Below are 26,155 nucleotides of genomic sequence, written 5' to 3'. Positions count from 1 at the left end.
GTACCCACAATTTAACGTGGCATCAGAACTACATGAGCTCCTGTCTGGAATCGAATTCAGGTCTACTACGTCAAAGTCTCGCCACGAGATAGCTTCGCTCTACCACTACCACTGAGTCACCGACGCCTTATGTGTAATAATAATAATAATAATAATAATAATAATAATAATAATAATAATAATAATAGAACAAAATGAGTTTCCTTTTCATAAGAATCGAGATAATATTTTGTTCTAAAAAACGGGACAATCCCGATTAATCGGAGAGTATCATCTTATTTCATATACTACATATACTAGGGCTATATATATTCACGAAAACTTAAAAGTAAGAGTTATTGAAACTCTCTTCAGCCCATAGTTTGCAACATTACTACCTAAGAGATAACATTGGATTGCACAATTTGCGTCACTCAGAGCGTCATTCTGTTTGGTCTATCGGAAGTCTCTTGAGCTCCAACGCCAGTCTTCCTTCCGCAGCCGTCTTGTAACATCTCGGAGTCGGAAGTTCTCTCTTCCCGCGAGGCTGAATAGCTAAGAGGACACTGTAAGTAATACGCATACGTAATTGCTATTATTTCGTTCACACTTCTGTGTTGTTAGTTCTAAATGAAAGTGGATGAATATTATGTGTGTATGTGGTCATGGGCATCTACTGGATTTTTCGGAAGGAGGCTTTTTTTTTTAATATTTACAAAGATTTAGCTCCGTTTTGGGAAGGGAGAGTAGGCGCAAAAGAGGTCTTGTAGATGCTGATTTGTATAGTATAATCCTCGGCAGTTTTCAGTAAAAAAAGACAAATTATTTTGGATTATGCAGACCATCTAGTATTATATAACACTAAGGGTGTATCCCGAAGTTTTTTTCCTTTTTTTGCGGGAGTCAATATTTTCAGTAGGACGGAAGTCATTATTAAAATAGAACGGAAGGTCCTGTCCTAGAACGTCAACGCATTAATAACTCATCATGAGTAGATTACCTGTATATTGCATTTATTATTAATTAAGGGGGCGCGGTGGCTCAGTGGTAGAGCGTTCACCTCTAGTGCTTGGGGTCCCGGGTTCGATCCCAGCTCCCGCCAAGTGAACTTTGTGGAAGACAAAAACCGTGTGCATGGTTTTTCTCGGGTTCTCCCGTTTCTTCTCACTTTCCTCATTCAACCATTTCGTTCATTTCTCATTATGACCGTCTCCTTTATCTTCACCGGCATAGACATGTGACGTAAAAGTTAAAATCTTCATTTCTTCTTCTTCTTATTATTATTATTTGCAGTTAAAACATGGGTTTTGGCATTGTGCAAAATTTGAATCACAGATTGTAGAGAATGTGCCAATAAACTATTCATACGAAAAGAAAAGAATATTTTAGGAAGTCAATTTGACCGACTTCGCCTTTATGTACGTAAATGAGAGGTAGGGGACAACCGCACTGAGTTTGCTGGCTCTAATTTCTTAAACTAAATCATAGTATGCCGCAGTTATTACTGAAAGATTTATTTTCGAAATACTAACGAAATCATCGTTTCGGAAACGTTCGTTTGAAGAAAATTCACCCTCAAAAGTAAACTGGACCCTTTGCAGACTTTTTAATGAAAAATTACTAAAAAGGAAATTACCCTTGTAATTATTTTCGAGACATGATTTGCACAATATTTTAAGAGTTGTTAGAGAAATATGAATTAAATCATCTGTTTTTTGTTTGAGTTTTTTGAGAAAGACACCCCTACATGTAGCGATTTTTTAGAGCAAAAAGTTATGTCATATTGTTAGACTATTATTAAAACATTTATTAATAACATATGAAGAGAATCATCTTAGTAGGGTTGCACACTCTGGAAAATAAGGAAACGGGCACCCCCACAAAATTCCCTTGTTCTGACCCATCCATGGGAAGGAAATGTACTATCTGAAGAAAAAGCAATAGCACCTGTATTCTGCATATTTTTAGTACAATCACTAATCAGCTTAATAGATACAATGTGCTATAAATGAAATCGGCATTGATCATTTTATTGTATTTACCAGTATCTGCCACTTCTTTAAAATTATCGAAACAGATGAACAAAAATATATTAATCTTTACGCGTCAATTTTGGATTTGGAAAATGAAAATTCTTTACACTTATACTTCAACTACAGGAAATTGCTTTAAGAAGTCCAGTTTCACTCTCAATAAATGTATAAAATTCCTTAAAAGTAAATCTCAAATTTTCCTTGATACAGTCCGTTATCTCTTTAAAATTATCTAAACAGATGAACAATATATTATATATATATATATATATATATATATATACTAGCAGCGTTCACCCCGCTTCGCTGGGGTCACCCCGGAACGCAATAAACTTTGTTACTTAAATAATTTTTACTTTTTCGCTTTCAAGTGATATGATAAAAACCATAGAAGATTGCAGTAAATGTTAACATTATATCGCCTGTCATTTATGTTAACCCGCCGAGTGACACGGTCATGTGGGTTGCATATAAATACGGTTAGATTTAGCTATGATGAGCTAACAAAGGATTTCTACGTTATGGACACTTGAATGGTCAATTATCTCAAGACACTGGTAATTGAAAATTAAAGTGATATGATAAAAACCATCTAGGGTCCAAATATTAATAACCCCCCAAAAATGAAAGAAATTGGTTCAGCCGTATTAGCGTGATGAGCTAACAAAGGATTTGTACGTTCTCTTTTATATATATAGATATATATATATATATTAATCGCTGATAGATGGTGAAAGGTGACAGTTTTGGATTTACAGAATGAAAGTTACTTTTTAAATCTATACTTCGAAGTAGATTAAATTGCTTGGAACTAGATACAAATTAAAAAAAAAAAAAAATCGGTCATAAAGGGGCTGGTAAGAAGTTTGTATCGGTCACCGGTTTTAATCAAAATAACAGCAATATTTCCGGCCAGGCCGGTGAAAAACCGGCCAGTTGGTAACCCTACACCTGAGTCGTCTAGGAGAAAATCAACCGGAAAAATCATCCCAAGAATAAACTACCCTTTGTGGAATTGTTCGAGATAAATAAAAATGAAATGAAATATTTTAAGTTTTTCGTCCCATGTTATGCCAACTGGGTTAAAAGGAGACGGGGAGAAATGAAGAAAATGGTTGAATAAAGAAAGTGGGATGAAACGGGAAAATGCAGAGAAAACACACGCACACAGTTTTTGTCCACCAGCAAGTTCACTTGACGAGAGCTGGGATCGAACCAAGGACCTCATGCACCAGAGGTGTACTCTCTTATCACTGAATCACAGCTCGAGGTAAATGAGTTATGCAATATTATCAGCTTATTATTATATTATCAGTGTATTTATTTACGAAATATGAAACTAAATCTTGTATATCATTTTTGAGCAAATAGTCCGGAAATTCACCTTGAGGAATAAACTACTACTTTTGCATTTCTCCTAGAAAAATAACGTATGCTATATTATAACGTTGTAAGTGGAACATTGATTAATGAAATACTAACGAAAACGTTAGAGCCGTTTTTGAGAAAATTGGAAAATTTTAACTTTCACCCCTCAGTAAACTACCATTATTTTTAGAGGTAGGAAGAAAATTAAAAAAAAAAATCGCTTCTATGGAATGTTATAAAAGGTTCAAGTTTCAAATTTGAGCTCTATACGTTGGACCAATGGACCTCAATCTTTTTTGACTGACGATACACTTTACTGAGCACCCATGAAATAAGTTAAGAGTATACATTTCTATGAAGTACTGATTCTTATGTATTACGAAGCATTGTTGCTGTCGCTAGAGGCGCTGACTGGTACAGTCTATTTCAAAATTGATTGTAACTAATTAATTAATGTGTACTGATCTTAAAAGTTTAAAATCTTGCAACACAGCTTATGAGACTGCGTGGCACACGAATGTGTCGCGAAAAATCTGTTGAGAACCATTGCGTTGGACGGTGTAGCCTCTAGGATAGTAAACATCTTGATATCGGGATGAATGGCCAAACTGACAGACACCCATAAATTCTTTTTCTTGGCATATAGAGATCATGAAATGTGTAAATTCGCTGAAATCTTGAATTTTGATTTTTTTTCCACGACCACTATACTTTCTGTCCTGTTGTCAGAACTAAAAATAAGATCATTCTCAGACAGTTATCCAATAGTGTAGTAAGCTAATAAAATACCAACTGTATGTATTCTGTTAGGTAAATGAGAGTAACGAAGTTGATGATAAATCAGTATCAATGGCTTAGGCAGAAGGTTGACTCGGGCCAAGTTCAACCCCCTCCCATTAAGTACAATAATACCGAAATGGATTCTGCTTTCATGTAGTATGTTCAAGTTCTGACTTTTATATTGGCAAATTACGACTGATTTATATAGAAAGTTTCTCACGAAAAACAAGCTTTACACAGAGTGTTTCTTTCGACATGTTTTTGGGGTGGCACTGCCCTCCCCCCACGGAGCTATAAGATTGCCCCCCGGAGGAGACCAAAATAATACGTCTATAATATAATAATAAATAAAATAGTACCAGCACTGCCCCCCGGAATTCTAAGTGTGTCCCCCCAGAACATTGTTTCTTACAGAAACACTGGTAGTAATATCTGGAACTAATGTTCCTTGATGTAATAAACCATTTGACATCTTGAAATGCTATGTGTACAGGATTGAATCGAATTGCTATCAATGTATGGAACAGTATAAAAATGCTTTTCCTTTCAGAAAGAAGCATTCTGTTGGAGCCTTTACCTCTAATCCGTTATTTAATCACTGTATATTAAAAAAGAAAGATGATTAATGGAAATGAGTGATCATAAAAGAATGTGTGAAATGAAATGGTACCTCACTCAATCTAACACCCCTAAACCCCACTAAGCTTAACATATTGTCACGGGATTGCTGGTACCCACAGAGTTATTTTGCAGATGAGAGGAAGCAATAGTCGATATGGAGTTTCGGAATGTTCTGGTATTAGAGATGTTAAAGATCATATGGGAATTGATTTGATTTTCGATTTAACGTCCCTTTCAGCAGCGATGTCATATGAGACGTGGACCTGCAGCTTAATATGGGAACCGAACCACATGAGCTCCCGCCGGGAATCGAACTCGAGTCTCCCATGCCAAAGGCACGTACGCTAACCACTTAGCTATGAGGGAGCTCTGAAGATCGTTACAGGAATAACAAATCTGTGTACAGAGATTGTTTTGAACCTAACAAGCAGTTGAATGAGGATCTGTACTTTTCTGTGGGGGATGGGTACTTTTTATTATTAACGCTATTATTATTCAGAAGTAAATAACTATGCTTTCTATTAAGAACGTATGTCATAGCTTAGACCAGGATTTCTCAACCTGGGGATCGCGAGAAGGTTTCGTGGGGATCACGAAGATAAGCTGAAAGATATATATATAATTAGAATCTAATACCGGAAAATATTTCTAAATATTAATTATTTTGAATTTTGTTCTGATAGGCACATCTTTATATTTATCCATACTGTTAAGAACAATATAAAGATGAGAGCAACAAAACAACAACAACAACTTTTAACAGCCAAGGACTTTCACGAGTTTTATTTCTCCGTCCAGAGATGGAGTTAGCATCGCAGTCGGTCTTGCCTCCGCTCGCAAAAACGTGTGTGAAAATGTTTGTTGTTTAATTCGATGTTGCCATCTCAATAATGAAAAAGTGTTAAATACAGTCAAATCAGTTGACAAATAATGAACATAAAGAACATAATTGTTTTATATATACACAATTCTTTTGTATATTTATACGTGTATGTTTGTGTGTATTGGTAAAATAAGTCATAGTTTTCGTCTAATAATAAGAAAACAGTCTATAACATGTCATGAAATCTCAAACACCCTCCAATCGCCCTTTTTTTGTTCCAAGCCTCGTTTAGAAAGGAAAACGCCTGTGGGGGCGTTAAGCCATTGTTAAGAACCAGTGACCGAAATAATGAAAATATTTTCAAGATTCTCATCATTATTCGGACCCCCTTGAAGTCTCAGAAAAAGGAAAAAAAAAGTATTGAAAGTTTGTGATAAATGGGAATTTCTTGTTTTATCTTCATTCTTGTACATTTTCAGAATACGAAATACAAGTAAATTAAATACATTTAATAAATACCTGCAGAGAAAAGGAAGAAATGAAATGATTACTTGTTCTGTATTGCTTGGTACATAATGTGTTTCTATGGAGTATCTGATACGTTTTATTATTATTATTATTATTATTATTATTATTATTATTATTATTATTATTATTATTATTTCTCTGTGCACGAAAACGCGTACCAATGAGCGCAATATCGCGCTAATACACTTACGTTATTTTTATTTTTGTAAGTAACCCTTTAACTTCTTCCTTCTGTTCCCAATATTTATATATTTTCAACCCTTCAAGTCTTTTCTTCTGTTACGAAATAAAATACTAAAGTATTTAAAAACAGATTTTGTTCGATTTAGAGATGGAAATTGTACAGTAATTTGGCTGTCCGCAGATGTACATCCAAACCCGATTACCGTACGGAAAAGTGCGATAATTTTAAATCTTGAGCTCTTATTCCTCAATATAGTTTTAAAAACTATTACTGTTTGTAATAAAACAGTAATACTACTTTTTAAAGAAGGAAAACGTTCCGTTTAGCTGATTTTGAGAAAACAAGGAAACACCACTCAGCCGAGTAACGAAGTTTAAAATGTCGTGGGTCGCTCGCCACCCCCAATGGCACAAGCACCAGTGCTGCAAAAGTTCAAGTCTGTACATAATAACACTAAAGTAACCCTAAGTAGCAGTGTTACAACTCACCGCTGGCCTATTCCTCAGGAATCTGTCCTGGATCCGTCCCTGATCGAGACTTACACTGTCGTCTCGAGTCGAAAATATGTCATATGGAAAGAAAAGGCATGAAAAATGTCATCTTACAGCCTTTTGCGTCGATTTCCTTATAACTTGGGGGAGGCCCGTCCTAGTGTGGTAATTCACGAGGGGATGCCAGGGATTTCTGCTCTGAGAAATCTTTATCCCCCTGCAAGAGAAAATTTTCATCCCAGACACGGATAACTTTTCCCCTCTCTTGCGTGTGTGATGGCTGGGTGCGTATATAAGTGAAACTCATCTGCCCTGGGAAAAATATTCAATTCGCACACTGACCCATCCAGTTATCCAATTTTTATATAACGTAGTGAAGAATATTTTTTTGCGAAATAAAGTAATGTTTATTTTGCGAAATAAAGTATTGAGGAATCTACTTACATAGTCGTCAACAGGCCCGCAACTACGGCGAGGGTTAGGGGGCCTGGTTCCTTCCTAAATTTTTTTAGCCCCTCAAACCACAATGCATCCGTATGATATTGATACAGAGACCTAGAATTGTTACGATTGCCCCCCTAGCATATTTATGTCCCCCAAACTTCAGTGGCTGGTTGCGGGCCTGGTCAACAAGGTTTTCACACGTATTACGTAATTTAACAAATTTGTATAATGCAAAATACATTTACTACTAAATCATGCTCAATTTTAAAATAAGCCAACATCATTTAGTTACAAGAACATAAAATGTTGCATTAGCCGTTACCCAGCTTTATCAAACTTGGTTCTTTTCTGTTCGAACTCACAATGAAAGTTTGCACAAGATATTTCACACGAATTTGATCTTATACGGGTGTACTTATGCACATGATACCTAGGTAGAATCCCACAGCGTTCAGGCGCCTTGCGAAATTCATTTATTAGAAAAAAACTAAAATTAGGAAATGCAAAGTGTGAACATTACATGGATCTATATTTTCTTCCTTCTGCACTTCCAGGAAAAGGGAGATGCAGATATTACACATGAGTATACGGTAATTTATAAAATATTGTATTGTCACCAGACATATGTGAGTGAAAAATTTAAAAAAAGTTATAGATCTAGATAGTATAGAAGTGGCCATGTGGACAGGCAACAAAGAACGAAAGTGATTTTTTAAAAAACAGGGCCTAGGAATTTTATCCACATACCATTTCACTTGATCATATTTCCCTCAAAAATTATTCATGTAATTATCTTTCAATTATTTCTGAAAGGGTTTTGACCTCGCTTTCAAAGGGCAAATTTGTCCTAGATTGATTCCAATATTTTTTCTATAATCTTTCCCAAAGATCACAAACTGACATCTGTACTATGTTATTTTGCGGAAGGGTAAGCTGACAAGTGACAACTACCCTTTCCAGGAATTCGCAGAATGAAAAGAAAGAGAAAAAAAAGAAAGAGGGAGAAAGATGAGAAAAGGTTTGGGTTGTACCGCTGTTTATTAGTCACCTGATTGGAACAACTTCAGCGAGGCAGAGAACTAAACTTGCCGCTCGACTCGGGCGGAAAGGAAAAAAGATTTATTCATCACTTTCAGTATAGTAGCGAATGAACGTTAGGCTACAATTTGGTTTTCCCCAAATCATTAATCCCTTCATCAACATTGAAGATCTTTTTCCTGTTTTCGTCAAAATACTACGAATTTTCTCACACTAGTGACACTTGTAGTACATTATTTATTTTAACCACATGAACTCATTTTATTTACAGATACTTTATCAAAATGAGATAGTAGATTTTGTCACTCGCCATAGGTTAACATATACAATACATCTAATTTTAAACGCACACGCACAATATGATGGTGTCTGATTGGTTTGTGTGCATGTGTCTGGATAAATATAGAACAACAACAACAACAACAAAAAAAAAAGACTATATTTACGGATTCAAGTTTCCCTTCAATGTTAGTGAACATAGTCTTGCTCGTGAATGGAATATCTAAAATGCTGAGGAATTCTTCTAGGTGAGAGTAACCACTTCCAATAGATACCGTGGCCCAAACTGGTGACGTATTAACAGTTGACACTTTCGTTTTTGAGTCCAATTTCTCAGTAGAATGGCTAACTTCCCGGTTGCATGCTCGACATTTGAAGTACAAATAACTAACAAGTCCTAGTCGCCGTTCTTTTATAAAGTCCAATTTACCGTCAGTGCATATTCTTCTATAGTTATCTTGAAGTGTTAATGCCCATTGAAGAAAATGTTCCAAGTTAACAATTCGATAGCCGCTTGGGACGCCATTTCGTGTCACATTTCCACGCTCAGTCTCAAATATGAAAGTTTCAGAATCAAAGAAGAAACAAGTGAGTATCGTTCCACAGTGTGAAACTACGGTAGACTTCCAAACTATACAAATTACATAGTAAAACTGGAAATAGTAGAGACCGGAAGTAGTTGATTTCTACCACTTCCGGTCTAAATAGAAGATTGTTGAAGGAGATTGTACCTATTCTTGGAACGATGAATCGATTCTCAGAAACCTCTTGTCGATACCTCTTACCGTTTTTGAGTTATGACAAATACTGTTGAAACCGGAAGTGGCCGATTTGTATAGCTTCCGGTTTAACTTAAGATTGGTGAAGGAGATAGAACATATTCTTAGGATGCTGAATCGATTTCTGAAACCTGCTTGTCGATAACTCTTACAGTTTTGTCAATGAAAATCAATATTGAAACCGGAAGTAGTAGTGAATTTCTACCACTTCCGGTTTTAGTGGAAATACAGAAGTCGAAGTGTTTTGTTTCCTTCACACCTTGAATCGATTTCTGAGAACCGTTTGACGCTAGCTATTATCGTTTCTGGGTTATGACTATTACTGTTGAAACAGGAAGTGGTAAAAATCGACCACTTCCGGTTTAAGTAGGAGGTTGTTGAAGGAGATGGAATCTGTTCATGGGATGCTGAATCGATTCCCGAAAATAACTTGTCGATAGATTTTACCGCTTTAATTGTGTGACAATAAACTGAAACCGGAAGTAATAGTGAATATGTACCACTTTCGGTTCTAGTAGAAATGCAGAAGTGGAAGTGGTTTGCTTCCTTGAGACCCTGAATCAATTTCCGAAAACCGTTTGTCGATAGCTGTTACGGTACGAACAACAAAACATGGGCCTACTAGACATTTTCAACAGGTGCAGAGTTGTTTAAAACTCAATTTAAATGAAAGAGGTACGATATGGAACTAATGAGAACTTCACGTTGAAATAACAGAAAAATACAAATGCAACAAAAACGTGCATATTGAAATACAATTAAAATTGAAAGCTAATGAAATACCTGAGCATGGTATGATTTCACTAGTGCGACAACGTCCGGTTCAATCTTCGTGACGCACATTACCAAGTTATTTAAAATACTCAGTAACCTTTTTAACAACTGTCCAGGTTTTTAAAACCAAACTTAGAAGTCACTTAACTATTTTTTTTTAATCATAGGACCCGAAATTAAGAGAGTTATGAAGTTTTAAAATTTTCAAACGAATTGGATTCGATGTTTGTAATATGAATACATTGACCAAATTTGGTTTTAATCCATTCGCTTTTAGGGAAGTTACTGTATCCACTATATACAAAAAATGGATTCTACTATTGTAGAAATAGAGTGGTATCGAGAAATCTCCGCAATAGGTATAATTAAAAATCCCAACAAGCTTATTAGAAATCAGCAATTATAAGGTGATCACTGGCAATAGGATGTGATAAAATGGGGGTCGTGATAGGAATTAGGTTGAGAACCACTGGCTTAGACTGACCAAATTCAGAGAATAAAAGAACGAGACAATCGGTAAACTGGCATAGTTTGACAACTAACCTAGATATAGTCATGGTTTTCTGTTACTCATACTAGTGACGTAAAAGTCTCTAGCTTTTCAAAGTAACCATATATATATATATATATATATATATATATATATATATATATATATATATATATATATATATATATATATATATATATACTTATACTTATTTAACCATATTCCAGTTTTAATTTTAACATTTAACAAGAACCAGGATTAGGGAAATCGATTGTAATTTGAATATCGTATTTTTCTGATGACTGATTTTCTCGTAAAAAGCTTTATCTTTTCTTTCTTTTAAGAAAAGAAAAGTCCATACAAAAGATATGTTCAAAATTGCTGTTTTGTGATTATACGAGCTAAATACGAGTGATTATACGAATGTAACCACGAGCTGAAAACGGACACTTATTTATTTATTTATTTATGATGCAAGGAGTTTTTCGCATCATTATAAATAAATAAATAGGAAAACCCGTGCCTGTTAAAAAGCAAACTTGTCCTCCATCAGCATATTGGATGAAGAGTGGGTGGGAAGAGGTGACATGTAAAAGTGATCGAAAACAGCCGATACTAATATTTCTTATCCTTTAATGGGCAAGCATTGATAGCATTACCATTAAAATGTTTAGTTTGCTTTTATGATTGAACCAATATCTTCCTGATCATAATTTCGTAATTTTTAAAGTATTTTGTACTTTGGTTACAAAATACAGGGTGTTTATTTCAAAGCAACATTGATATAAAATAGGTCTTATGTGTAGCTACTGAGCAGCATTGCCCTAATATGGTCAAATATCATAAGAATACTCTAAGTAATCACCAACAGTTTCGTTGAAATATTTTCCTACAGAGCAAGAAACCACAAGTAAAAAAATAAAAATAAAAGAACTTTCGCTGAACGTAGGAGATAAAAGCTTCTACACTACTAAATTTGACTGTCCCCTGTTGACGAAGATTAGAAGTATCTAAAGAAGCGACCCGCAAATAATGTATATGAATATTGTATGAAAGCAATAATGTCAATTAAATTAATACTGAAGTTATAATTCATACGGATAACGCAATAGAATGCGATGTAGCTTGAGAGCAACACTGCCCACTAAAGAGCTAATCCAAACTTGTTGGGGTCGTTGAGACGAATAGTAATACTTTCGATTATGTTGAAGCTTCAAGTTAAGCGGCCATTCGTATAGGGGATGGAAAGGGGATAACATAATCGAAAACAACCGATATTGTCCAATCCATAGTTTTTGGGATCGCTGAGATGAGTAGTGACACTTCCTATGCCGTCCAACCCGCACACATATATAAACGTAAAGTGATTTAAATACTTTCCACAAGCTTATATTTTCCGTGGAAAGAACGGGCATTTTAGCTAGCCTATTATACTAATAAAAGTGCAGATACAGCTGATAAGAGTTAATTTTATCCTAGAAGCATTAACAACCAGGGGCGCCATTTGGGGGGACTGGAGGGGAAATCCCCCGCCCCAAGAGTTTGAGGAATACATATACTGTAATCGATTGTCTACGAATATATTACTACAAAAAGCGAAAGTCTTATGTGGGTGGTGCTCTTGTCCCCTCAAGTGAAATCTGAAATGACACCCCTGTTAACAACGGAAGTGGAAGTAAATGTTGCAGCTGAATTAATCTATAAAGAAGACACCTATGGCTAACCGTTGCTATTTCTGAGAAAATCCATCAAAGGTTTTCAACACGGATCCTCCCTATTTCTAAGGATAAATAGTCGTTTACTTGCTTTCAGACGTTATGGATCTCCCCACTTGTTAAAGTTCTTGTAATAGCAACCCTGGATGTGAATATTCATTTCAACAGTAAAACAATGAACGTGATCTAAATTGATCAGCGTTTTGTGAATGTAGACAATCTACATATCAATTAAAGGATACGTTTTTTTTCTTTTTAATTCATAAATAAGCATGTATCTTATACTTCAAACACTTTTTCTATCTTGGAATATTGCAGTCATTTTAAAAGTTTGCGTAAATAAGAATATCGTAACTTATAGCTTAAGAGATTAAGATTACACATAAGAATTCTAATTTGTAAGATTAGTCTTCATAAAGTACTGATAAGATAGCAACAACAATACAAGCAATTGACTCACTTTTATAACTGTGTAGTGACGTATTGAATGGCAACATACGAGATAATGTTGATATAATATTTTACTTTGCTTCACGAAATTGTGAAATAAAAAAAAAACTTTAGTTTTACGTCCCACGATTATGCCAAAGGAGACAGTGATAATGACAAATTAATGAAATGGTGGAATTAAGAAAGTAGGAGGAAACGGGAGAACCCCAAGAAAAGACACGAGCACGATGTTTGTATACCCCATAGTCCACACGGCGCGAGCTGGGATTGAACCAGGGACCCCAAGTACCGGAGGTGAACGCTCTACCACTAAGCCACTGCGCCCCCCTTCACGAAATTCTGTATTGGCAGATTGTTAACACGCAAACTTTGTATTATCGAAAGATAAGCAATCTTTGTTGTACACTTTTAAATTTTTAATGTTTTTCAAGTTCTTTTTGAGAACATATTTTTAGGAAATACTAGCATATATTACCCGCTTCGCTGGGTTGAGATAAACAATTTAAATGCACAATTGCTCATTTTCGATCATTTTAATGTATGTCACCCCTCCTCATCCCCGAAGTGTCGGGGCTGAATATGGTTTTAAACAGCATCAGAAATGTCACTGTTCATTTCGGCAACTGCAAGAACTATAGATTCAACACTAATGTCGGTCATTTTTACCCCATATATATATATATATATATATATATATATATATATATATATATATATATATATATATATATCCTCCTCCCCAAGTAGCGGAGCTGATTCTGGATTTATATCGGATGGGAAATGTCACTGTTCATCTGAATGATTTCGAAAACTATGGATTAGACACTAATATAGGCCATTTTCGATCATTATTATATATAGCTCCTTCTCCTCCGTGCTATGGCAAACGGCATGAGAATTATCACTGTTAATCTCAGCTACTCCTGAAACTATGGATTCGACACTAGTAATAGTCATTTTCGATCATTTTTAAATGTTTACCCCCCCTCCCCGTACCCAACTATCAGGGCTGAACTTGGATTGAAAGAACATAAGAAGTGTCACTGTTTCTCTCATCGACCCCGAAAACTATGGATTCAACCTAATATCAGTAATTTTTGATCATTCTTAAATTTCTTTCCCCCTCCCCTCCCCTACGTTGCATCGTAAAGTGAATAGCCTAAAGTAATCCCTGCCCACAGGCTCATGTGTGGTGAAAATTTGATTGATATCGGTCGGGTGGCTTAAGAGTGATGAAGCCACAAAGACAGTCATTTTTATTTTAATTTTGTTTACATATATCTTCCCCCTCCCTCTCTCCTACGTTGGCTCGTCAAAGTAAAACGATAAAAACACCCAAGGCCCGATCCTCAAATATGTTGAAAATTTGATCGAGATTGGTTGGGTGGTTCAAAAGTTATTTACTTATACGTCCTCCTTCCTTCCCCCTCTCCTAGCTTGAAAATTTGATTGAGATCGGTCGGGTAGTTCAAGAGTTATTAAGTTACAAAAATAGTTACTTTCAGTCTTATATGATTTTTATATTATCTCGTCCTCCTCCCTTAGCTTGCTCCGTCAAATTTAAATCATAGAAACGATCCCAGTTCTGAACCTTATCTATGTTGAAAATTTGATCAAGATCGGTCGAGTGGTTCAGGAGGTAAGTTTTATTTATTTTTATACCCCTCCCCGCCGTAAGTTCTACCATCAAAGTCTAAAACCAGCCTCGAACCTCAGCCATGTTAAAAAATTGATCGAGATCGGTCGGGCGGTTCAGGAGATTTAGAATCACAAACATAGTGATTTTCAATTTTATATATATATAGGTTTTATCTGTAGGCTGACGGGCTGTACTGGTTGCTGTTCTACCCGCTGGTCTAGTAGCTAGCACGTCCGCGTTCGGTGGAAAGGGTCCCGGGTTCGATTCCCGCTGGGAGAGCCTTTGGAATTTAACTGTCCTCGATATGTGTTCGTTTTCCTGTCGAAATTGGTAAAGGTTAAAGAAGCCTTGTATACGAGGAAACAGGTGTGATCCGTCGATCTTTTATTCTTCTGGTGCCTGGGGTCTTTGGCTCGATCCCAGCTCGCGCCAAGTGAACTTTGTGGTGGACAAACACCATGCGCGTGGGTTTTCTCGGGGTTATCCCACTTTTTTCATTCCACCATTTTATTCATTTCTCATCATCTCCGTCTTCTTTAGCGTAACCGGCATAACCGTGGGACGTAAAACTCAAAGATTTCATTTCATTTTCCAAATTCAGAAGCTAGTGAACAATGTCCTTGACTCCTAGACTTCACAACTACCGAAGTTGGCAATCAACTAGTTTTTAAGTATTCAAATACAAACCGCCTGTCTTTCTTTTTATATACAGTGTTGTTATAATTAATAATAATAATAATAATAATAATAATAATAATAATAATAATAATAATATAAGTTGTAGTTGTAGTAGTGTCATTGATAATAATTATACTGTCTATGTAATATACTTGAAGAATATACTCGAAACTACACACCGGATTTGGCTCGAGTCGACTCGGAACTCGACCCCAATTCGAGTCGAGTTGGAGGAAATTTTTCGAGTCGAGTTCTCGGGTCGAGCTCAAAGATGTTTGTTTCTAGTCGAATCGAGTGTCAAAGAAAACTCGCTCGAACTCGCTCGTGTCCATCCCTACGAGTAACCCTGTGTGGCATTTTATCAATGTTGCATTATATGAAAATGTTCTTATATCAAGTAAAAATTTGTCCTTGCATTTACATAAAGCGATTCAGAACGTGAAATAATAATAATAATAATAATAATAATAATAATAATAATAATAATAATAATAATAATAATAATAATAATAATAATAGCGGTAGTAATACTAGTACGGAAAATTGAAGTATTCATTTTTTCACATTTTTAAAGTTTCGGACCTAAAAGTAACGCGTTAGTAACCCGTTACTTTCGAAGTAAAGTAGCAGTTACTTTTTGGGGGCAAGTAACGCGTTACTAACGCGTTACATTTTAAGAGAAAGTAAAGTAACTTGTAACGCGTTACATTTTTACAAGTAACTTACCCAACACTGGGCTTATGGTTAGTGATGAGCAAATGCAAGACCAAGACCAAGACCGGTGTGGTCTTGGTCTTGGTCTTGGTCTTGCACATTCAGTCTTGGTCTTGGTCTTGCACTGGAACCCATGGTCTTGGTCTTGGTCTTGGTCTTGCACACCCAGTCTTGGTCTTGGTCTTGGTCTTGCATGCAAGAGTCTTGCAAGTCTTGCATTTAAGAAATCTCAAGCTTTTCATAGGTAAATTTTACTATGGATATAAGGGACAATAAACTCTACAATGCGCCAATAATAACGGAAATACAATGAATGTTCCTAAATGTAATATAGTTTAAGTTTGTGTAAGCATCATGATAGTGTACAACATAGGTGATGACCTTTCCTTTTTTAATGGGTGCCCACGCTTCACTATTTGTAAGATATGCCTAAATCACAACGTTTCGTAATCTATATTTTTTAACAGATCCAACACTCCACTGGTTCCCAAACTGGGAAGGCTACTCCTGAGACGCATGAAAGAAAATAAAGACGGCACAGATTATTGAAATACCATGAATTGCAAAATTATTTTTAAACTCTAAAGGCGTCAGATTTTTCTTTTCAACCACGATTAGCTAATACTTATATTAATCAAACTTCCAATTAAATATCGAGATTTTCTTTTTCTGATTCCAATATTTACTCTGTGGGGCAGAAACATTGACATTACGCAAAAGTGATGAAAAATTGCAGGCTTTCGATACATGGGCATGGAGGAAAAAGGAGATAATTAGCTGTGTTGAACGGACAACGAATGAGAAGGTAGTCAAAAAATTAGCAGTAGGGGGGAAATAGAAGAATTTTAGATATTGTTAAGAGGAGGAAGAGGAACTGGTTAGGATATTGGCCGAGGAGGAACTGTATTATGAGAGACGTGCTGGAGGGTATTGTGGAAGGAAAGAGATGGAGGGAGCGAAGGAGACTACTTGAAGGAAGGTATTAAAACAAAAAAATTGCTACGACAAGACGAAGAGACTAGCTAAGGACCACCGAACGTCGAAGCTTCTCAGTTGCAGCAAGTAACCTGCCAATAATGGCAGAATAACTATTATGAAGATGATGATATATTTTGCAATATTGATTAAAAAAAGAGAGAGAAAATTAAAATAATAATTATTATTATCAAACCTCTTAATATTTTAGAATAATTTGAGTGAAAACTGAAAAAGATTCAACTGTCTATGTCTTTTGTGTAAATTCAATCTATATAAATATTTTTGACCTGTATTGGAAATACGAAATAACGGCATCAAACTCAAAGTTATTTGAAGTTTCACTTGTGAATATGGATTACTAGTATCAATTACCCACTTCATTCGGTTAAACTTAAAAAAATAATATTTCGTTAGTCAGTCACTTTTTACTATTAGTAAAGCGCTCTCTGATATCGGTCATTTTCGAAAATTTCTATATTTCTCTCCCCAAGTTGCGGGGCTGAATATGAATTTAAACGGCATCAGAAGTGTCACTGTTCGTCTCAGAGACACCACAAACTAAGGATTCGGCACTGTAATTTTCAATAAACTTATATATCTCCTTCACCCCAATGTTGCGACGTGCTGCATCAGAAGTGTCATTGTTCATCTTAATGACCTCGAAAGCCATGAGTTCGACATTGATAATGGTAATTTTTGATAATTTTATATATCTTGTTCCTCACCCAAGTTGCGGTGCTGAATTTGCATTTAAACGGGATCGGAAGTATCACTGTTCACCTTAGCGACGCCGAAAACAATGGATTCGACACCAATATTTGGTCATTTTTGATCATTATTATGTATCTCCCTCTCCCCAAGTTACGAGGCTGAATTTCTTCGTAACGGCATCGAAAATGTCAGTACTCAACTCAGCGAACTGGAAAGTATGGATTCGGTTGTCATTTTCGATCGTTTTTATATATCTTCTCTTCCCTCCGCCAAGCTACGGGGCTGAACTTGGATTTAAATAGCATCAGAAGTGTCACTGTTTATCTGAGAGACCCCTAAAACTATAGACTCCATTTTAATATCGGTCATTTTCGATCATTTTTAACCCTTTCCGGATCCTGACATTTTCGGCTATTTTTTAGACTTTCAGTCAAGCAGCTACTGCATCGTCACTATTTTTCCTAGAATCATGGTTGATACCTCACTCCCTTCAGAATAGATCAGGCTTTCAAATGTTACCATTTTCATGCCCATACCATATACCAGGAGAGGGAAAATTGATGTCAAAGGAAAATTTTGATGGGAAATTTTTTTGTCCAAATTTGGGCCCCCCTGCCCCCCCTGTGTGAACGTAGAGAGCTCACAAAAATCTGATGAATAGTACTTGATAAACTAAATGTGTGTACCAAATTTCAAGTTTCTATCTTGAATAGTAAGGGCGGGAGAGATTTTATCAGAAATTCCCAACATGCCCAAAACGACCGCAAAACACCATGATCTCAGGGAAAAAATTTCCTGAGACATCCCTAATTACCCTAGGGTCATGTTTCGCCCATCATTCTCTTCAGAACAGAACTGCCTTTGAGACGGTATGACTCACGTGTCTCTATCATGTATGTAAAGGGGGAAAATCCCGAAGAAAGGGATTTTTTGGGTCTAAAAATTCCTTTTTTCAACTTTTGCCCCTCTGGACACCCCTGTTTTTACGCAGAAATCGGAAAAAAACTTCTGGTAAATACTACTCGGTGGACTGAATGTTTGTGCAAAATTTCAATCTTCTACGTGAAAAAATAGGCCCGCCAGTAGAAATTTCCCTACCATGCCCCACCTTTACCCTATACAGAAGTATATTTGGATAAAAATTCACTGAGACAGCTCTAATTAACCTAGAATAATAATTCGACCGTCGTTCTCTTCAGAATGGAACTGCCTTTCAGACTGTATGACTCACGTGGTCCTATCATGTATGTAAGGCAGGAAAATGACGAAAAACGGGATTTTGGGGGTAAAAAATCCCTTTTTTACCCCTTTGCCCCTCTGGTTCCCCCCTGTTTTAGCACTGACATCGGAACAAAAAATCTGGTAAATACTACTCGGTGGACTGAATGTTTGTGCAAAATTATAATCTTCTACGTAGAAAAATAAGCCCGCCAAAAAATATTGAACATAGGCTTAGAAAATGAGAAAATAAATTTTTGACTTATGACGTCATCACCTCCTATGTCTGGACGCAGGACGGTCTGAAACCATACGTAATGTCTTCTACAAGGCCTCCGGACTTGGAAAACAAAAAAGAACCCGGACGAAAAAGCTCAAATAGAAGAGAAATAACGCAATGTACCATGAAAAACGCGTATGGTACAAAATTGCACCATAGGATCCCCAAAGGGTTAAATATCTTTCATTCCCTCTCACCTCACCGTCAAAGTGATATAACAGAAATCACCTCAGGTCCGATCCTCATCTATGTTAAAATGAGATCGAGTTCGGTCGGGTGATTCACGAGTTATTAAATTTTATTTATTTTTGTACATTCTCCATCCCCACCTCCTACCCTAAGTTCTACCGTCAAAGTGATTTGATAAAAAAAAAAAAAAAAAAAAAAAAAACACCCCAAGTCAGAACCTCATCTATGTTGAAAATTTGATTAAGATCGATTGGCTGGTTCAAGAGTAATGAAGTCACAAAGACAGCACTTATATTTTTTAGTTTTTTTCATATATATATCCTCCCCTTCCGCTACGTTGCACCGTCAAAGTAAAATGATAAAAATCACTCCAGGCCTGAACTTTATCTATGTTGAAAATTTGATTGAGATCGGCTCAAAAGTTATTAAGTCATAAACTTAGTCATTTTTATTTTTATTTATATTGATTTTTGTACATCTCCCTCCTCCTCCTTTCCTACATTGCTTCGTCAAAGTAAACTGACAGATAACATTCCAGGGTTGAACCTCATCTATGTTAAAAATTTGATCGAGATTGGTCGTTTGGCTCAAGAGTTATTAAGTTTTACTTATTATTTTATAACTTCCCTTTTCCCCTCCCCTAAGTTTTCCGTCAAAGTGAAATGATGAAAACACTCCCAGGTCCAAACCTCATCTATGTTGAAAATTTGATCGAGATCGGTCGGCTGGTTCAAGAGATTGATTAGGAGTCACAAAAATAGTCACTTTCAATTTTATAATATAAATTTATTGTTGTAGTATAATGTTATATCGTTCAATCCTCGATTCGCCGTATACCTAAGGAGGCTAAAAGTTATATTAATAAACAATTGTTCAATGTATAAGCATTCGCCCATGAAATCAAACTTACGGACACATGCACTAAGTTTTTGTCAATGTCATGAAAATGTTATTTCGATATTAGTTTTAAGAGCACACATTGAAAATTTACAACGGATGCTTGAGTCTCAGAGCCAAGCCCATACCCATGTAGTTGTCACCTATGGTGTACGGTATTACCTATGTTCAATGCTATATTTGTCTTTAGTTTTGGGAGAACACCACTAATATGCTTTGAAATGAAATGAAGTATCTAGTTTAACGTCCCACGATTGTGCACCAAGGCTAAGGGAGACAGTGATGAAGAGAAATGACTAAAATGGTGGAATGAAGAAAGTAGTAGGAAACGAAAAAAAACAGAGAAAACGCACGCACACAGTGCTTGTCCACCAATAAAAGCTCACACGGTGCGAGATGACTTCTGTGTGGCTTGAAAACGAGTAATATCTACAGAAAACGCGAACAACCAATTCAGAAAACGACATACTGTTGCTATAAGCTACAGGGGCAGATCGACTCACACGGATTGCATAAACTACTGGGAACACATTCAATCCAGCTGCATCTTTACTGAAGCCAAGAAGTTCAAGTGATAGATGTAATGATATTTCCCCTTCCTTTTTACATTCTATAAAAATTTTAGTGGTACCGGTACTTGTGCAAGACTCTTGCGCAAGAGTCTTGGTCTTGGTCTTGGTCTTGCAGGTATGGTCTTGGTCTTGGTCTTGGTCTTGCACCCTTGGTCTTGGTCTTGGTCTTGCATCGGGATTCCTGGTCTAGGTCTTGGTCTTGGTCTTGGTCTTGCATGCAAGACTCTTGCAAAAACTGCAAGACCAAGACTCTTGCGCTCATCACTACTTATGGTATATTAGCTAGTGTGAGATGATAATAAAAAATAATTATAAAATTAATCAATATATTCAATGTTAAAAAACTTACCAAAACCCGTTAGGTGGTTAAAGTTAAAAAAAAATAAACCTATTGTTCCATTAAAAAAAACTATCATATGCGGTGGGAGTGTAATGTTGTTAAAAAAACTGCAAAAAAATTAAAACTAAAAGCTTGAAGTTTCAACAGTTAATTTGGTATTAAATACAATAGTGTCAAGTCATGTGGTGTTGTAAGCAGTTTACACTCAAGACCTTTGTACTGTTCTAACTTTTGAAAGCATGGTCAAAACTAGGACCGTCACACTTAAGTTCTGACCATCACTGAATTTTTTTATTTTATGTACTTATAGTGTCCAGTTTATTCTTAGCACCAACGAAATAAAGTATAAAACCGGTGGAAAAATTGAAACACTAAAAAACATATTCAAACTGTGTCATTCATCCATATCTACACTTTATTTAAAATTATCTATCTTGTTACAATGTATATACTCATCAGAAAGTGGCAATATTCTATTGCAAGTTTTTAGTGAAATATCCGGAAAATAAAACGTTCTTATACACAATATTTATTCCATATATATATATATATATATATATATATATATATATATATATATATATATATATATATATATATATATATATATATATGTATGTATAAGATACAAATGCATATTTCAATTAGTGACATTACAGTCGTTCTCAGGCAAAAAGGACTTTAATTTAGCCCAAATGCTACTGACACCAGAAGAAGGCATAGCTCTTCGTCAGAATAGAAAAATATTCAGAACCTACAGGAATAAAAAAGGTAAAATAAACAGACTTCTCCAAAAAATAAATAAAAAACTGTTAAAGGAATACCTAGCAAAAGTAATTTAAAATATTAATTCATTAAGCTAAGTTTCTAATAAAGACATTTGAAGTAATGTTAGATTTTTTTAGTAAAGTGTAAATATCTGTGCATAATTGTGTTTTATGCTCAACTAGCAGCGTTCACCCCGCTTCGCTGGGGTCAGCCCGGAACGCAATAAACTTTGTTACTTAGATAATTTTTACTTTTTCGCTTTCAAGTGATATGATAAAAACCATAGAAGATTGCAGTAAATGTTAACATTATATCGCCTGTCATTTATGTTAACCCGCCGAGTGACACGGTCATGTGGGTTGCATATAAATACGGTTAGATTTAGCTATGATGAGCTAACAAAGGATTTCTACGTTATGGACACTTGAATGGTCAATTATCTCAAGACACTGGTAATTGAAAATTAAAGTGATATGATAAAAACCATCTAGGGTCCAAATATTAATAACCCCCCAAAAATGAAAGAAATTGGTTCAGCCGTATTAGCGTGATGAGCTAACAAAGGATTTGTACGTTCTCTTTTATATATATAGATAATAGTAAGTGAATAAAATAAATGTGTTTCCCCTCAATTATCTTGAAACTGTTTCCTTCTAAGCTAAGTTTCAACAAGTATGGTAAGTAATACCCATGTACTAATTTTGTTCTCTTGCAAGTCTTCTAAATTACATTCTTTCTAATGTCAGATGTTCTTCCAAAAGTAACTACACATCTAGTCTTTAATACACTAAGGTGGCAAATAACTCATGCATAAATCCACATATCAAAAAAAGTCCAAAAGGGGCTCCAAAAGTATAAAAAAACACTTACAGAAACAAAATTATATAAAAAAAATATATAAACATTTTGTTTTAATTTGGCTCTATCGACTTTTATCTAAATTTCACTAATTTCTATTAATTTATTTAGCATAATCTTAAAATTTTCATTAAATTAATATAATACAACATTCCTGTAGATCAAATTTGCATATAATTTCCATACGGAGATTTCTCTTTTCCTCCCCTGCACTTCACAGTGTCAGGAATCACCTCCCAAATGTTGTTGGTGTTGTTTTGAAACACCCTATATATATATAATAGGTAATAAATATATATAGGTAATAAATATATATAGGGTGTTTCAAAACAACACCCACAACGTTTGGAAGGTGATTCTTGACACTGTGAAGTGCAGGGGAGGAAAAGAGAAATCTCCGTATGGAAATTATATGCAAATTCGACCTACAGGAATGTTGTATTATATTAATTTAATGAAAAGTTTAAGATTATGCTAAATAAATTAATAGAAATTAATAAAATTTAGATAAAAGTCGGTAGAGCCAAATAAAAATAAAATTTTTAATATTTTTTTATAATTTTATTTCTGAGAGTTTTTTTGACACATATATATTAAACACATATATATAATGTTTTAGACTGTTGCTTTTGGTTGTTAAAACAAAAGCTATTGAACGATAAAATTTAATTTAAACAAAATATGATTTATTGGTACAAAATTAGTAGATAGTACAGTGGTAATAAATATATTATTCTCTCATGGATACCAATTTTCACTACCCAACCCACAGCTCAAACTAAGAGGCTAAAAAAGAAAAACTTACAGCACCATCTTTAGTTTCATTTTTTAGAAAGGTCCACTCCGTGCTAGCTTGTGGGCTCGGCAGTCGTAAATTAAAGAGACATAATGAGATGCAGAGCAATAAGATGACCCCCTGCTTCCACCCACTTTTTTATTTGACAGTTTATTTTTGTTGTTTAGTTTCTATTTAGTTCTCAAAGGTTGGGTGTTAGCATGCAAGGTCAGGTTTAAGTCAGTTTAATTTCAGTTTTCGTTTATTACCAGTCATTTACTATTCTAAAATTTCTTCGTCCTTCCTGGCGGGTATGTGACAGTACTTACTTTTTACGTAAGTCAATTGATTGCAAACCACAAGAAACAGATTATGATATAACATTCAGTGGGAGAATTGATAGAATTAACGCTGTAGATTTTCTTCTTCACCAATGAACAACACAGACCTGCATAGTATCAGTAAGCAGAACAAATTTGTCAATGAAGACAGGGGAGATCAGAATTGAAGCACTCAATGCAAGATCAATTGACAGGTGGCTTAGGAAAATATTTCATTACAAGGGAAGTCCTGTATCACTGATTATTTTAAATTTTCAAATCTATTTTTTAACGCTATTGAAATGTACTTATTGTGCTTCTATAAAATACATGTTCAACAACGCATTTTAATAATAATAAACCGCGTGACTCACAATTTCAAGTTGAATGTTTTATTTTTCTTTTCAAAACAAGCGTTAGAAACTTAATTTTCAGCGGATGAACATTGACTCTATTTTATTCTTCATATAATTAATGGTTTATTCTCCTACTTCCTAAGACTAATTAAAATTACAAAATCTATTAACTTTATCCTTTTGTGACTGCATTTGAAGATTATACCTAGGTATACTTCTTAGCGCGCCAACAGAATTGACGAGGATAACATGTAATTAGAAACCTGTAACTCTAGAACCTGGGTAAATAGCGACCTCAATTTTTTAAAGATGAACTCTCTTTTTCAAATGTCGAAGCGCTACGTACATGTGTATCTTTCATAGGCAAAAAGTTCATCACATGTTCTAACGTACATCTTGTTGGTATATGTAGTGAACAAGTAACTGTTTTTTTATCGTTATTGATAATGTTACTTTTTAGTTTTAAAATTATTTACTGTATATATAACCTGTAAGAAATTTCAGCTTATAACATTATGAAAAACTCAAACATTCAGGTGCTATTCTATATGAAAAATTGGAGCGTAAAAATACTAAACTTTATCAAGAAGGGACTCCAAACCTCTGTTAAATAGCATAATAAAATTCCTTAGAATGATAACATTGCTCTATTATGTTTGGGAAACGAAGGAAAAGATTGGAAGGGACAGGACATGCCTACCGATACTCACACTTACGCCAGGGGTGCCCACAAGGGGGGGCTATGACGCAAACTGCGTCATTGAAATATTTGAGGGGGGGTTAAAAATCTATATAAATATGTTTTGAAGGTGTGTAAAAATTAATCGAAAAGATTTTTTTTTCATGGAAGAACACCTACGGATAGACAATTGAGGGGGGGTGCGTCATGGACATGAAGGGGGGGTGGGCACCACTGCTTACGCAACTGGAGATAGTTTACTAAGGTGTCAACTCATAGCAGAAATTTAGTCTTTAAAGAGTGCTTTTTAATTCAATGTGTATTTAAAAATTTAGATGATTACAAAAACAATTGAGTTCGTAGGCAATATTTAGACAAAAATATGTTCACTGCTCTGACATAAGTAAACAGACACCCAAAGAAACAGCCAGTAGTCATTACTACATAATAAACAGTAAAATTATTATAATTTACTCTCTATACTTAATCTACAATAACGTCTCACTACAATGATTGATACGTCAATATTTACTTCTACGTATATGAATACTAATAAACTACTACACAACATATCTAATGATGAACAACGATCAGAAACAAATATGTTCGCTTTTGTTTTTACAAGCTAATATGGGCATTTTGTTAAATGTTTTCAGCCATTGCTCATATCCAACGTTACATGTCAGTGTACAGAAGGAACCATCCGAGATGTTGGAGTGGAAGGCATTCTTTGGCAGGGTGTACCACTAGTTGCAGAGTGCCACAAGTAACTCCTCATTCTTGGAGGGTCTCAGTGACCGTTTGTGCAAATTTACTTACTGCAGATGCCAAATATTTTATATAGGATTTATATTTGTGGATTGTCCAGGACACGACAGAGGTTGAATCAGATTTTTGCTCCTCCAGCTGCTGGTGAATTTTGTCCTATGACATTAGGCACACAATTAAGGAATTGTGTGCAGTCCACTGACAATATCTACATTCATTTCAAAGGAGGGTTGAAATGTCTCAATGATTGATTGATGTACTCAGAATTGATGTGTCTATCGCAGAAAATGAACGTTACTATGACTACCTCTCCAAACTGTACCTATGCTACGATATTTATGTCGCATCACTTCACCCTTGGTTTCTTGCGTGCTTTCGTATCCGCTGTGATCGCTTCCCGAGGCAAAGTTGGCTTTCATAGATTGTTGTCCCCAACAGCTCTCACTGCTTTTACAATAATTCTTTTTTAACTCTCTAAACTTGTTGGTGGCCCCTGCGATTGCACTCTGTATGAAACACTGAACGGCGATCAGTACGTCTGCACCGCGCAATGAGGTACTAGTGTTATGCATCTTCACATGCTAACTTTCCAAAAACAGAAATTGTGACTTTTTTCACTTGTGGTGGTAATAAATACAG

The 26,155-nt window shown here is 35.4% G+C and overlaps 1 protein-coding gene across 2 annotated transcripts in view; it reads left to right on the top strand.

Annotated features, from left to right (window-relative positions):
• The first annotated feature begins 343 nt into the window (after positions 1-343).
• LOC145690391 (uncharacterized) overlaps positions 344-26,155 on the top strand; it is a 33,072-nt gene continuing 7,260 nt past the window's right edge. For both annotated transcript variants that reach the window (XM_081765231.1, XM_081765230.1), the window contains exon 1: positions 344-547. The gene's annotated coding sequence lies outside the window, so the exon portion shown is untranslated. The remainder of the gene's footprint in view (positions 548-26,155) is intronic.

The sequence above is a fragment of the Thermobia domestica genome, chromosome 7 (genome assembly GCF_964235325.1).
Source record: "Thermobia domestica chromosome 7, izTheDome1.hap1.1, whole genome shotgun sequence".
Lineage (NCBI taxonomy): Eukaryota > Metazoa > Arthropoda > Insecta > Zygentoma > Lepismatidae > Thermobia > Thermobia domestica.
Note: the sequence above shows the minus strand (reverse complement) of the source record. Positions and strands in the feature narration are given on the sequence as shown.